Here is a 13,714-nt window from a genome sequence, read left to right on the forward strand (position 1 = left end):
CAAAGACATGCAATTGATTGGTGATTCCGAAATGGTCACAGTATGTGTTCACATATTGGTGTTTGAATGGGTCCTGCGTTGGACAATCTCTGGCACCTACATCACAGAGTTTCTGAATTAACATGTTTGAGAATCAATGACTGACTGAAGGATCATTTATTCAAGTTGTTCAACAAAGACTGGTTATTTTTATTCAGGATAACTTTACTATTTTACCCAGGGGTTTTCATATTGGCAATTAATTGTGTATAAGGTAAGTTCATTATCTTTTGGAAAAGATATAATTGATACTGTGGTAATCTCATCTAAACCTTCAGAGCCCCAAAGTCCTCAAATGTTTAGCAATGCAAACACAATTCAAAAATCTTCAGACATTCAGTACAGTGGAATTCATAGTGATTCATATTGAACTAATTAAGTGTAGATGGGTTAAGCGAGTTGCTCTGTAAGCCAGAAGAGGGTTCTAAACCCACAACCTTGTGCTTTCAAGTTCAGCTCTCCAGCTACTGGATCACAGTGCCTGCCAGACAAATCACTCTGAGCCAATAACCCTACTCCATTAACCCACATTATCACAGAGTGCTGATTTCACAGTATAATAATGATCCGGCTATTTCAGATCATCAAAATGTCATCTTTAATTAAACACCATTTTTTGGGTTCTCAGTGCTTTGCTGAGCTAAGGTATCATGCTTGAGTACAATGCAGATTAAAAGCACATGTTAAAAAAAGTTTATAATTCAAGTATTTTGCAACAGATGCAGACACATCTCATCTATAAATAATCAGGATAAAATTAATGCCTGTATCCTGCTAAAATAGAGAAGTACTTGGCAATGTTTGTATTTCCTTTATTTACTCATAGCAACCAAAGGAGATTACTAAAGTGCTGATGTTGATATGTTATACAGACTGAAAAATAAAATTCATTACATGCAAGTTGGTCCCAAATTAAGAATTTGTGAGTATATTAAAACTTTCATGGCATGGTAAATGCTATGGATTGTTAAAATCTGATGATGTGCCAAATCTAGCTTTTTTCCTTTTAAACAACCATTTGTTACAAGTGTCCCTCTCTGAATGTTCAGGACTACCATTATATAGGGATAATTGCAATAGATTATACAGTTCCAAAAATATGGTGTTTAAAATTTCATTTAGCAAAATAATTCAGGGACTATGGGGCTAAACAAATGTGAAAATGTCCTTAAAAACTTAATTTGATGAAAATGTTCAGCACAAAGCCAAAAGGATAGCTCTATTGGAAATGGAAGTCGACTTAGAAGCCAGTCATCATCATCTATAAATATGCACTCTCTTCTAATTCTTCCATTTGCAATGTTTTCTAACAGCAGCTATGGTAGTTGGAACAGTTTGGCCATTCCGTGCACCATTATATTGTTATAGAATGATTACAATCAAGTGAATTAAATCACGATATGCAAATAATTTTGGTGTATTTGGTAATGCCTTCATCGTGGATGTGAATATGAAAAAGAAGGAAAACAACACTGAAACAATAGCACTGCTTTGAGGTTGGGTGCCACCAGTTTGCAAACCCAAGCTGAAAATTGCGTATACAAGGTGTGAGTGTGCTGTGAAAATGTGTGTGGCCTTACGCCAAGTTTAGTTTTTATATATTTTGAAGTGAGCACAGAAACATGCATACACAACATGTTTGTGCGTATGCACCGTTTATACATGAGGCCCCAGGAACCTAAAAGTTGTGGTTAATTAAGAGAAAACTCAAAAGAATTGTCAGAGTTCAATGCTCAGTAAAAAAAAACATAAATAAAGTGAAGTTCAAAGCTTAAATCATGAAACAAAAACTTAAAGCTTTCCAATTCTACCATTTGTGTGACTAGCAACTGGGCTTGTTGCTAGAAACAATTTGATGGCACCCATACAGCTAACTCATAAAATGCTGTCAACCATATAAAAACAGTAAACAAAAAGGGGACATGACGAAGGTACAACAATAACAATAAATAACAAAAAAATTAAAACAAACACATATTCAGAATTGCTTTCAAAAGGAAAATCTCTCAATTTCTTCCCGGCTACAAGCTGCTGTCCAGCATAGATCTTTTTACTTCATGTGTTAAAACTGCTGCCAATGTACTACGGCCTGCAAAGCAGGGAATCACTCGGGTGGAGCAAGTTTTTTGAACTGAGGTGCTTATTTTTAGGTAATTATAAATCTGGTGCATATTGCAATCAAAGTATATTTTCTGTATTAGCCTTAACTCTTTCAGGGTGGATGTTGACTTTTGTCAGCAGGAAGGGGTTGAGAGCAGTAAGCAACTGAAAACTGTAACAAACTCGTCGTAATGTTTTAGTTCAACTTTCTTTGCTAGACGGAAAGTTAGCTTCTTTGGTTTGATCAAGATTCCCAGCGCTTGCGGGGTAGTGAATTGCAAACAACGACAAGAATAGAATTGACATCTGGCGAGAGATCAATGCACAAAACAAAATAATCCGTGGACGATGTTTTGTACATTATCGCTGAATTGGACTCTGACTTGTCGGACTCCGATTTTGATGCAAGTGATCTGGAGATTGAAAATGAAAGCAAGGTACCAGCATAAGCTGATCAATCTCCAGCTAATCGTGGTGCCGAACATGTTTGTGTTGATGAAGACTGCCACTCATAATGACATGAGGCACAAACCAGATTGCGTAGCATTGCGACCACAACTGCTGCTGCCATCCTCGTCTCCTGTCATGCAAAGACAGCCTGGCTGTCAGCCATCATGCCACCCGTGAGTGGCTCACACCACAAGACTGTGAACTGGTGGCTATAGCACCCAGCAACTGATATTTTATGTTGATTTATGTGGGAGACAATTGCTTTGGGTGCTTTTCAGAAAACTGTGTTTTTTGGAAAAAATATTCAGCCTTCAAAGAGTTAAAATAGTGTTAGATTGCATAAGATTGCATTATTATTATTATTGTTATTATTATATATTAGTGTCACAGTTTATGAAATTATTGTTCTACTTGCACTTAATTGAGAGGCCTTTTCAGAAGATTATTTCATTGCCTAGATCAGCACTTAAATTATACATACCTTTCCTTTTTTTACCTTGTTAGAAACAGTCTTAGCATCTGTAATTGTGCTCAATATCCTGCTTTTGTGTATGGGATATGAAACATTTCAGAAGCACAATAAAGTATTTTGAGTGATTATTGAAGTGTATGAATACCATTACACCATTACCATTACCTTAACATTACACTTTTTCTCAAAAAATAAACATGTAAAAAGCATTGTATTTTTTGTCTTGAAAAATGACATTTTTATTAAATCACATCTTTCTACTGTGAAACATGCAAAACACTAAAAGTACAAAGTCATAAGTGTAGAAAATGTAATAAAGAAGAGCACATGTGCGAGTGATGTGGATGTAACTTTCAGATTCCCAGAATCACTTTCGATTTCACTGACCATTTCAATTTCACTCCCTGAAGACAGATTCAGTTCGCCATCACTGCAGATGAGAGACTTTTCTTACGAGACGCCATTATGAGGCTAAGAGAAGACATGTCTACATCGTCATGCCCATAATGTTGCCTGAGTGACGCTTGGCAATAACACCATTTGCATTTTAACAGCCCAAGTAAACCTCGAGTCTTAAGCGAGACATGTCTATACCATTGCTCAAGTGATACACGGGACTAATGCTTTTAGCAAGTGACGCTCTGGTCTAACACTATGGAGGTTAAATGGATATTAGCTCTCTTAGGAAATCATCAGCAAATTACTACATGGCTAGAAGCTCTAGCTTCACTCTGTCTGTGAAAAGCACTGAGAACAGCAGGCTTAGAGAATGTACTTTTAACAACCAGGCTACAAGCTCACTCACTGTGTGACCCTGTGTAGTTGACCACTGGACAGAGCTGTATTAGTTTTCCACTTCAAGAATGTTGGAAGGTATATTCATTCACTAGGCAGTCTGTCAAAAATAAGTATTACCAAAGATAATTAAATATTAATGAAAATGTAAAAATGTGTCTTAGAGAAAGACAAAAGACAGTGCTATTGTACATGACAATCTGAATTAACATTTAAAGATATCTCCTAAAATTCAGTTTGCCTTTTAAGAAAGCTGAAATTCAGATAACTTAAAATATGTTCATTTATAATCTCACACTCATTTTGAAATTATAGTGAATGTATTTCATGGATGTCTCATAGATTTTCAGAGGAAATGCCTATACATTTCAAATTGAACCGTACATTTGTTTTGGTTTTCTCATTAGGAACTAGTTAACTTTAGGCAGGCAGAGATTCATAAGGAATTTTTTAGTGTTCTTTTTCCCTACAAGTGTCAAAAGAGTCTCAAGAATTTTGAAAATAGCACGTGCTCTTCTCTTTGTCAATTATCTCAGTTTGGAAAATGTTAACTTTGGAATTTTACATGTTCTATATATGCAATTTTATATTTTTCTTTATAGTTAATAGTTTCACTTATTTTAATGACGTTACTTTGTCAGCATTTGGTGCAGTCTTTTTTGTCAATTTGTTTGCAACTTCCAGTCTGAGTGCTATTTCTTGGTTGCAAAATATTTTTGGTGGAGATTACCCCAATGATAGTAATGTGATACATGACCCCAGTCTCTTTGTTTTCTCACCATGAGTTTGATTTACTGATTTACAGCTCAGAAAACTATAATCTTGATTACTTCTTTGTATTTTGACTTTTGCTTTTTTTATTTGGACAGTAATTTTAAAAATTGTCTATTTCTTTAATTGATTTAAATTGCCTATTCATTTGTCTTTTTTAATAATTTAGTTTGTTATTCTACTTAAGCTATAGAACTCTTGTTCAGTCTCCCTGTGTGACAAGCAAGAGCCCAGTGGCTTCATATTTGTATTACAAACTCAGCTCACACAAGTTAATTGAGCAATAATTAGATCACTGTTGAACTAAGCTGCACTAAGGAAGATCAACCCCCGTAAGGCAGCAGGACCAAACAACATCCCTGGGCGGGCTCTCAGAGCCTGTGCCAACGAGCTGGATGGTGTTTTCTGCTCCATCTTCAACCTTTCCCTCAGTCAGAGCATCGTTCTGTCCTGCTTTAAGACTGCAATCATCGTCCCCCTTGCTAAAAAAGCCCACCCACCTGCCTACAGTAAATGACTACAGGCTGGTAGCACTCACTCCAGTCATCATGAGGTGTTTTGAGAGAGTGGTGCTGGTCCACATTCAGAGCAGCATACCGGACACCCTGGACCCCCTGCAGTATGCCTACGGCCCAACAGGTCCACCTCAGATGCCATCACAGTTGCGCTACATTATTCCCTCTCCCATCTGGAGAACAAAGACTCCTACATCAAGATGCCCTTTGTTGACTACAGCTCTACCTTCAGCACAGTTATCCCACATAAATTCACCCATAAACTGTCTGCACTTAGCCTGCACCCCACCCTCTGTGACTGGCTTCTAGACTTTCTGACTGGCAGGCCCCAGTCTGTCAGGATTGGTAATAGGATTTCAGCCACCATTATCACAAATACAGGCATTCCACAGGGATGCGTCCTCAGCCCCATCCTTTACACCCTGTTCACCCACAAATGTGTCACCTCCCACAAAGATAACATCATCCTAAAGTTTGCAGATGACACCACAGTGATAGGATGCATCACTGGTGGGGATAAGGCAGCCTACAGGAGGGAACTGGACAGTCTGGCATCATGATGTGAGGACAACAACCTCACCTTCAATACAGACAAGATGAAGGAGATGATAGTAGACATGAGGATGGGGGCACTGTTTATCCGAGGGCTTGATGTGGAGAGGGTGAACAGCATCAAATAACTGGGCATCTACATCAGTGAGTACTTCACTTGGACACTTAATACTACACAACTGGTCAAGAGGGCTCAATAGCGGCTGTACTTTCTGAGGAGGCTGAGGAAGTTTGGTATGTCGACTAAGATCTTTGGCAACGTTTACAGCTGCATTGTTGAGAGCATCTTGATCAGCTGCGTCACCGTGTGGTACGGCAACACTACTGCTATGGATCGCAAATGCCTGCAGAGATTGGTAAAGACTGCTGAGAAGATCACCAGGACCCCACTGCCCTCTCTGCAGAGCATCTATAACTGCAGAGTCCACAGGAGAACTGCCTCAATCCTCAGAGACCCCAAAACATGAACTGTTCACACTTCTACCCTTAGGCAGGAGGTATAGAAGTATGAAATGCAGGACTTTCAGGCTAAAGAACTCTTTCTTTCCCAAGGCCATTAGACTCCTAAATAACTGACTCGAGTTTATAACCATGGTTCACCTCATTCTATTTACCTCACACAACTGTATTTGACTTGTTCTTCACACACCTACCTGCACAATTACACTTAATACTTCTAATCTGTTTTTATACTTTATGCTGCCTCTGTTACTTATCTAAATGCTACTTATTATTTATGTTTATCTTTATATGTTGGTTTTGTCATTTGGTGGACAGCAAAGAAAGAAGTTCATTGTACAGGGAAACGTGTTTCCTTACTGTGCAAATGGCAATAAACTTTGAACTTAAACAACTGGAAAATGGGCCCAAAGAATTTGTTATTTATATATGATACAGTACTCAGTGGAGGATTGTTATCTTCTTCAGATCTAATGCTGCGAACGTACACTCTATCTAGCTCCTTATGTCTCTGCAATGACAATGGCAAGTTCTGAAAATGGATGACTACAGAATGCTCCATTCAGTGTATTTACATTTTGTATGTGATGTCTCAGTGTTTTGTAACACTGAAAAAAACGAAGTAGATTTGAGAATGTTGTTATTTCTCTAAAATATAATAATGGAAGGCAGACAATTATCTTTACTTTTGTGGAAACATTGTGAACTGCACATATTACAGAACATCCAACATTACATATTAACAGTGAAAGTTCATTATAAATGTAAATGTGAATTTACACATGAATAATTTTATTTTTATCCACTTAAAGTGATCAATATCCTGCTTAAAGTGTTTACTGTACTTCCAAACCTTGCTATTTTCTTTAATGTACTTAATAACAAGGCCAAAGAAATGGTCAGAGAGGCGTTGTACTTGTAGACATTTAATCAGAAATTGCCTTAAACTACTATTTAAATTTGTATAACTATTAGATCTGAATATTAGATGACACATTTTTACTATGGTGCTACACTTAAAATCAGTTTAACATTTGAATAGATAAATATAAATTAAAAAGTGATGGCATATTCAGAAGTTCCAGTTACAAATCGCTTTATAAATTAGTTAAATTCTTAAATAGGTCTAGTTATTTATTACAAAAAATATGGCATATTATAGTTTAATGGTTATAAAATTAAATATATAAAAGCTGCATTACTTCTTTCTTTACTGCATGAATTAAATATTTAATCATTGCAGTGATTAAAAGAAATGTAAATTAATTAATTAAGCTAAACTTACAGAATCTCTCTGGGTATATTCGAGGGCCTGCAATTCAGAATACTAATAACAGTTTTGATCTTTACATGGTGGTAAGTTAAATTACTACTCTACATGGCATAATGCTGTAAATACAAGGCACCTAATAAGTCAACTTATTTTTAAGTACTTCTAGAACATTTAGAAAAAGTTGAATGTTGTCTTTCATGTTTTTCCAATGACAATAAGTGAAACTCTTTGTGGTAAAAGATACAGAACAGCATTTAAGGAGACTGTTTAAGAAAATGTATCATTTATATCAATATGAAGCTTGAAATTAGAGTATGGAAAGGATACTTAATGATAAAAAGTTGGGGATATACCCTAACAAATATGACAGACAGTTTGATACAGCAGGTAAAAATATTTGTTTCTGCCTGACAACTACATAAAATCTGATGTGAATCAGAGAACATTTTAACATCCTTCCTAGCACAGTAATGCAAACGATTTTGTAAAACTGCTGTATTTAAAATAATAAGCAATACTGGGCTTCTAGGGAAAAGACAAAACAAAAGACTCCGTATTTACATTAGCATTATAATATTACATGTTCATTAGAGGAATTGGGTATTCATATAAAGCAAAAAAGATAAAAAGACCATTTTCTAAGATCAACAACTAACTTAACTAGTAATGCACAAAACTGAAGCATTAGGAGAGAAGACAAAATAATATAAGTGTATCTACAGTACATTCTTTAATATGTCAAACAGTAATTTTTCTGGTTATGTTGGTGAATCACGTTAATCAGTGAAATTCACCACTTTCGCACTGAACATTCTCTTTGCTGGTGACGTTGTTCACAGAACATTTTCCTGGAATTTCAGGGTGCAACCAGCTTAGATGAACTTTTATTTTTCTATGCCATTGCAGCTTGATGCCTTACAATATCAGTGTGATAACATAGAGTTGTACCAGCCATGCACAGAACTTTCATGCATGACTACTGTAAGCATACACTTCCTCACATTTTATGTTGCTACCTGATGTGCTGTGATGTGATGTACCCTTTCTGCACCACACTGCCAGATTTGCACCAAAATAAAAAACAACTTGTAGAATTTTCATTTATATAATGTGACTAGAAAGAGAATATTATGAAAATACTTTGTTGTTTTGTGTAGTTTCATTGGTCATTGCGTCTTCAATACTGGGTTAAGCTTGTAATGCTCCTCGCTATGTAGCACAGTTTAGATAGTGTCAAGAGCAGCCCCTGAATGTATAACACTGATCCCTTACATCTGAGGATTTGCCAATACTTGGAAACTCAAACAAAGATGTGCTGATACAGAGTAGTACAGAAGCACAAACCAATATCTGAGTCTCAGAGGCCAGAGCTTGTACCCTCTCGCCAGCCACGGGCTGCGTCCATGTAAGAGAAGCAACAACACTAAAGCATCTATAACAGTTTGGCCATTCCGTGCAACTTTATATTGTTATAGAATTAATACAATCAAGTGAATTAAATTTGTTAACGATATGCAATAAATTTTGGTGCATTTGATAACGCCTGCATTGTGAATGCGAATATGAAAAAGAAGAGAAACAACACTGAAAAAGTAGCACTGCTTTGAGGCTGGGTGCTGCCAGTTTGCAAACCCAAGCAGAAAAGTGCGTATACAAAGTGTGAGTGTGCCAAGAAAATGTGTGTGGTCTTTTGCCAAGTTTAATTATTATGTCCTTCCTGAGCTTCCAGGCTAGGTAATGGTGTTGGCAGCTATCTGTTACAATTGTAATGTACTGTGACGATCCGGGTAAATAAGAACAGGATCACTCGAAGCTGTCAAGGCCTCTACGATTTTATTTTGTTTACTCGGCCTTATGCAAATATGGAGCACACTCTTTGACTCCGCAATTCCAGGGATCTTCTTTCAGCACACCTCTGAAAACAAGAAGAAGAACCCCGAGGTGTGTCTGTCCCTTACAATTAGATATCTCCCCTTCCAGCTCTCAGACATGGTTAGAAAGCACTGCTTGCACGTTACAGTACTTTCATCTTCAAAGCAGTCCGTTTATCTACTTTGAAAACATTAGTATTAATCAACTCTACAGGCAAATAAGTATTTTTTACATTAAATCAGCATTTACAGAATAGGTCACCCTTACTAACTCTGAAACAGTGTTGGAAGGAAGCCCTTGATAATCATAGATAATAACTGGCAAGCCTCTCTCCTAAGAATACATTCCTCCTTCACCAAATTTAAATTTCCATGATAATCTTCTCTGTATCATTCCAATTTTAGTAAATGTGCTGCCAAAGCGAGCACAAATTTAAAATTCCAAACACCTCACTAAATATGAACATTCTAAAATCTACCCAGGATTGGAAGCCACCTGTTAGAGATAATTTTAGACCTTCCTTGGCCAAAAGTTTCGGCACTGTCTTCATCTCATATTTTTGTGGACATCTTTTTTACAAATGCTACGTAAACCTTTAAACATTTTGTTAAACTGGCTATTCTGTTCACTCCCTATTTGGAATTATCTTGGAAGGAACACTCACCCTGACTGTCATTCCAATATATTGGCACTTGTTACATTGCTAGCTTATCTAGTAATTTTGTTCAGAACTGGAAAAATAAACTTTATTCAACTTGGGGCTAATCTGATGATTTCATATTTAAATTTGTCAGTTTGTCTTACTGTAGATACAGCTATTCTCATCAACATCTTTGTAATCTTAAATCATTGATCTTTTTTCTTCTCCTCTTTGCTTATTGTAATGTGTTTTATTGGGACAAAAGTAATATTGGAACTGTTGTGAATATTAGAAAGAAGAAAAAAGTAAATGTAATATAAGTCACATGTTGTATTTTTGATTTCTTTCAAAAACGTAAAAATAAATACAACAGAAAATACTGAAAATTGCTGTACTGCAAAAGTTTCCTTCCATATAGTCCATTGTGATCCACTGACATAATCTTTGAGGACTGCAAAGATTCAGGAATATGTCTGTTAATGTGGACGTGTTTAAGGGTGGATTGCTTGGAGATATTACAGGGCAGTGGTACAAGGGCAGTGTGGGACAGCAGTAGGGCCAATCTGGAGAGATTATAAAAGGAGAGATTAGATACAAACATACAATTATATAATGCCATTGTAAGTGATATCCCACAAATACTGTAAATCCTCCTGAGAGAAACCAAGTGTGGAGCCTTGGGAAAAATCTAAAACATTCATCTAAGTCACTCTAGGACTTGCATCATGACATTCTAGGGGTGCCCGATTGTCTGCCTGATTGAGAAGGACCTCGTAGGAGGGATAAACCAATACATTTCTTTGAAGCTTAGCAGGTGACAGGTGTTTAAACTACCAGAGCTCCAGCATGATGCCCAAAAGGCAAAAATAGTTTTCCCTTAAGCCACAATTCTCGAGAAGTAATCAATGTGGTAAAATAATTGAGTGTATGGTTGATAAGTATGATCACTGATCAAGTGTAGGTGAGACTAGAAGAGAGAGACATGGAAAGATAAATAAATAGTAAGTAGGGTAACCATCCTAATGGATTGGATCAATTGGTTATTTCATTGAAACTGCAGAAATTCTTTCCTGTTTGTTTTCTTCTGATCATTACTCTTTCTCTACTTTATCTCTTAATGTGGTTTGTAAAATAAAACACTTAAGTGTGATATATTATTAACTGTTTTGTATTGATTCAACATCTAAGGGTGCACTATTCTCTAATCTGGGTTTGCTGAAGAAGAGTTTGCAGTAGTCACCATCCACACCATGGCCACAGCACCCCTAGATTTTGTCTTACCCTTCCTTCAATACAGAGAACATTTCTACTGTTTTTTATGGACAGTGGCGATTTGTAATCTGTATAGGAAAGAATACCTTTTAAGGCAAATGTCCTTTTGTGTCTCTTTAGCCTTCCATACTTTATTTCATATCTGATTTGGGGTACCTGCAAAGAATTAATTCAGTCAAGGTTCCTTATTTATATTAAGATATTATGTAATTTAATCATATACTTACAATTTCCCTATACTTTATTTCATATTAACCATGATTCTATATCTTTAAGAATATGTTAGAAATTTGAAGGTTGTTATATGTACACAAGAATAAACTCAGAACAACTAAGAAAGAAAGATATTTCAGTAAATCTGGTTAGGAGACACAGATGGAACAACATACTGAAGGCACTTGATTAGGCTAAACATTATTTACTATAAAAAGAAGGACAGCATATCTGTTACTTGCACATGAAATAAAATTTCATAAGAATCACAAAAAACTGAACTCATTCACCCTTGACGCAAGAGATAGCTATGCAGTAGAATCATTTTCTCTAATGTGCTGTCTGAACATTTTGTCTGAAGGACATTCATGCCTATTTTTAATGGCTGTAGTCTTTATGTGTCGTCTACATTCTCTGTTTCAAAGAACACGCAGATGGAATGCCAATGTGTTTTAAAAAATCACAAAGCTTTTTCAAATGGTGTATTTTCTTTGTTCTCTCGTGTATATATTCTTCAAACTATGTTGAAGACCCATGAGATTTGTACATCTGGACATCTAGAAAGCTGGAGTATTGGGTACAGACACATCATCTTTGATGTTTTTGAACACATGCTCCATAATCCTTACTGTATATAAAAAAGGCAAGGTGAATAATTAGTTTGAAAATGTCTGTGCATGTCAATGAAATTATAAAAATAATACATTTTCTGTACCTTCACTTAAACAAAATATTCTAAAAGTAATTACTCTAAGTAATTCTATATGTTAAGTGGAAAGCTTGCACAGGTATTGGTGAAGTGGAACATGTTTCTTTTGAAAATAACTCAAAATCTAGTATACTAAATAAAACTAAATCCAAACCATGGCTTTGAATGGTTATAATTTTATAGTCATCAGTTGTTTTCCATTATGACATATTCACAGTTTAGGTAATGATATTCTTTATATACCAGTTACTTCAACCTAATACTTTGTAACAGAGTATCCTATTGAGAGGACCAAAGTGCAATAATGCCACATTATTACAGCCCTAAAACTGAGTTTTTGCTATGTCTTTGTCTATGTTTATTGAACCCACTATATTCAAAATAGTATTGGCAGAATCATCACATTGTAGGGGGCAACCTTGAATAAGACACTAGTCCACACAGACACATCATTTCATGTTGGGATATTTTAGTTAAAGCAATTGAAACTAAACGTCTTTAAAAAGTGATATGATGTAACCTGAAAAAAGATGTATACATACAATCAGTATTGTTATGAATTAACATTGTCGCTTCCGTGCAACCTCCAAAATATTTATAATTTTAATTACGGTTGTTTATTTATTTTATTGTACTTTTAATTACATCACTACAGTGTCATTTTGTATTCTAGTTTTCGGTATAGTTGTTGCCATTTTATTTTTGCATGGCGTGAACCATGGCCAGATCAGCCATCAGGGTGGCTTGGGTATACACACTAAAGCCCTACTCAAAAAAGGGCCATCCCATATGTGTCAGTGATCATCGTACCAGGGCATGTCTGACACTCAGGTATTAAGTTGACCACCTAGTAGTTCATTAAACTGAGGATTGATTCTGTGGCTAGAGAGAAACATAAAATAGGGTTTTTTCTAAAGGTGCAAAAAGGTTACAAAGTTTATTGTGCAAGCATGCCAAGTCAATAAATTACACAGGTCAAGGAATAACTAAAATGTTCTAATCAGTTAAAAAGAATAAAACAGATAAAATCCAGGACATTAAAGTCAGAAATCACCATTAAAAAGTCTTTATTAAAATATCCCATCTTCACCAATGGCCTAAAAAGCAACCCATAGTGGTGGTCTGCTCCCTTTTCTGCTCTAGTCACAGAAGACTTTAACTCCGGCACACCCGTGTGCCCTAAGGTATTCCCAGTGATCTCTGTTGACTCTTCTCTGTGGAAGCTGAATTTGTTGCCACTTCACCTAGCCACATTGTATTGCCAAGAGGTATTCCCTGCAGCCAACAATAACACTGGCTCTCGGTTGCCTGGCCTATTCTTGCTTGTCCTATTTCCAGTGTGGTTTCTCACATTCCCCTTTACGACTTCTTACTCGGCACAAATTAAAGTCCATTTAAAAAAAATAAATAAATAAAAGAAAAAGTCAATATGGATGGCCATTCAAAACAAGAGCCCAGTGGAGCTGCAAAATGAAAATTAAAAAAAAGAGTTAGAAACAAAAGACTGTTTTGCTTGAAAACCATTCCTGTCATTTTAAAAACTAGACCACAATAATGGTTTGACCAAGCCATAAATACTGCA

The sequence above is a fragment of the Polypterus senegalus genome, chromosome 5 (genome assembly GCF_016835505.1).
Source record: "Polypterus senegalus isolate Bchr_013 chromosome 5, ASM1683550v1, whole genome shotgun sequence".
Classification (NCBI taxonomy): domain Eukaryota; kingdom Metazoa; phylum Chordata; class Cladistia; order Polypteriformes; family Polypteridae; genus Polypterus; species Polypterus senegalus.